Source organism: Eriocheir sinensis, unplaced genomic scaffold (assembly GCF_024679095.1).
Source record: "Eriocheir sinensis breed Jianghai 21 unplaced genomic scaffold, ASM2467909v1 Scaffold106, whole genome shotgun sequence".
NCBI lineage: Eukaryota > Metazoa > Arthropoda > Malacostraca > Decapoda > Varunidae > Eriocheir > Eriocheir sinensis.
Window position 1 is genome coordinate 593,048 of NW_026110363.1, and position 2,255 is coordinate 595,302.

The window sequence follows — 2,255 nt, forward strand, 5'->3', positions numbered from 1 at the left end:
AAATTAGACACAAAAAATTTCTGACCTCCCAGAAAGATGGAAGATGCAGTAAGTAGTCGGATAAAAACATGGATAGCAGAGGAATGGATAAGGATAGAAGGGTGTGGATAGCGTGGATGGATAGAGGAAAGGTGGATCTATAAGTGAATGCAAGAAGGTGGAGGAGGCATGAGTGGAAAGTGGAGAAAAATGGATGTGAAATGAAGCCAAAAATTTTCTGACCTCCCTATAGAAAGATGGAAGATACAGTAAGTAGTCGGATAAAAACATGGATAGCAGGGGAATGGATAAGGATAGGAGGGTGTGGATAGCGTGGATGGATAGAGGAAAGGTGGATCTATAAGTGGGTGCAAGGAGGTGGAGGAGGCACGGAAAGTGGAGAAAAGTGGAGGTGAAGTGGAGCCAAATACTTGCGTTGGTGGAAAGAGAACTCAAACATTTTCTATACGCGTTCCAGACTCTATCCTGTCAGCTGGGCGGGTCTTGGAGTGCCAGTCAGCCATTTTGTTTGTTTACCGACTGCGGGTTGCCCTCACAACCTACTAACGGCCAGGTAAATAACGTAAGAGAGATGTAAGTAGCTGTAAGTAGATTTATAAGTTAAGTCTCAGAAATCTCATCTACCAATACTACTATTACTACTACAACTAACCGCCACTTCTACTTACAGACCATTCTACTTAACAAGACGACTACTTACGGCTCTCAAGCTACTTACGAGTGTGGCCCAAACTTCTGGTTAAGTGGCAGTGAGGTCAGGTCATGTGGCAGTGACGGGAAGTGGACCGGAAGTGACCCCGAGTGTGTGTGTGTAAGTAGATTCATGTTCTGTAAGTAGGTCGTAAGTAGGTCCGGTTTGTAAGTACCCGGATTGGTAGTAGATGGTATGTTAGTGTGGACTATAAGTGACCCCGAGTGCGTGTGTAAGTAGATTCAAGCTCTGTAAGTAGGTCGTAAATAGGTCTAGTCCGTAAGTAGCCGGGTTAGTAGTAGATGGTGTGTTGGTTGGTATGTTAGTGTGGACTGGTAGTGACCCCGAGTGTGTGCGTGTAAGTATATTCAAGTTCTTAAGTAGTTCGTAAGTAGGTCCGGTTTGTAAGTACCCGGGTTAGTAACAGAAGGTGTGTTGGTTGGTATCTCTCTCTCTCTCTCTCTCTCTCTCTCTCTCTCTCTCTCTCTCTCTCTCTCTCTCTCTCTCTCTCTCTCTCTCTCTCTCTCTCTCTCTCTCTCTCTCTCTCTCTCTTGTAGTATATATGTCTTTTGTAAGTGTGTAAGTGAGTGCAAGTGTGTGTGTGTGTTTTGTAAGTACATATGTCTGTGTACTGGTATATGTTTGTAAGTGTGTTAAGTATTTCTAAGTAAAATTGGGTATATATATATCATTACTACTTACAACTACTTACAATTACTTACGGCTGCTTACAGTGATCACTTGCGGGGAGCCTGAAGTGCCTGCTGGAGGATTCGTCACTGGCTACAGTTTCCAAGTAAGTAGATTTTCTCATAAGTAGGATTTTTCGTAAGTAAAACTTTTTATAAGTAAGATTTTTCATAAGTAAGATTTTCTGTAACTAAGTTTTTTGTAAGTAAGGTTTTTCGTAAGTAGGATTTTTCATAAGTAAGATTTTTGTAAGTAAGATTTTTATAAGTAAGATTTTCGTAAGTAAGATTTTTATAAGTAAGATTTTTTGTAAGTAAGATTTTTATAAGTAAGATTTTCGTAATTTTCGTAAGGAACATTTTTATAAGTAAGATTTTTTGCAAGTAAGATTTTTCATTAGTAATTTTGTAAGTATTAATATTTTTTGTGAGTAATTTTGTAAGTATTAATATTGTTGTAAGTAATTTTGTAAGTATGATTTTCTTTTTTTTTCCTCTCTCTCTCTCTCTCTCTCTCTCTCTCTCTCTCTCTCTCTCTCTCTCTCTCTCTCTCTCTCTCTCTCTCTCTCTCTCTCTCTCTCTCTCTCTCTCTCTCTCTCTCTCTCTCTCTCTCTCTCTCTCTCTCTCTCTCTCTCTCTCTCTCTCTCTCTCTCTCTCTCTCTCTCTCTCTCTCTCTCTCTCTCTCTCTCTCTCTCTCTCTCTCTCTCTCTCTCTCCCCCTCTCTCTCTCTCTCTCTCTCTCTCTACGACCCCCCCCCCACTCGCTCTCTCGCTCTGATTCTCTCACTCGCTCTAATTCCAGGTCGGCTCTGAGGTCCAATACTTCTGTGATGAGGGCCACAGATTAGAGCGAGGAATTAAAGCGAGCCTCATATT

The 2,255-nt window shown here is 41.2% G+C and overlaps 1 long non-coding RNA gene across 1 annotated transcript in view; it reads left to right on the forward strand.

Annotated features, from left to right (window-relative positions):
• Nucleotides 1-498: 498 nt before the first annotated feature.
• Nucleotides 499-2,255, forward strand: part of LOC126989120 (uncharacterized) — a 2,632-nt gene continuing 875 nt past the window's right edge. Inside the window, exons 1-4 of the long non-coding RNA XR_007742894.1 lie at nt 499-553; nt 671-809; nt 1,426-1,487; nt 2,182-2,255. The exon at nt 2,182-2,255 is cut by the window's right edge and continues 218 nt beyond it. This is a non-coding gene — a long non-coding RNA (uncharacterized LOC126989120). The remainder of the gene's footprint in view (nt 554-670; nt 810-1,425; nt 1,488-2,181) is intronic.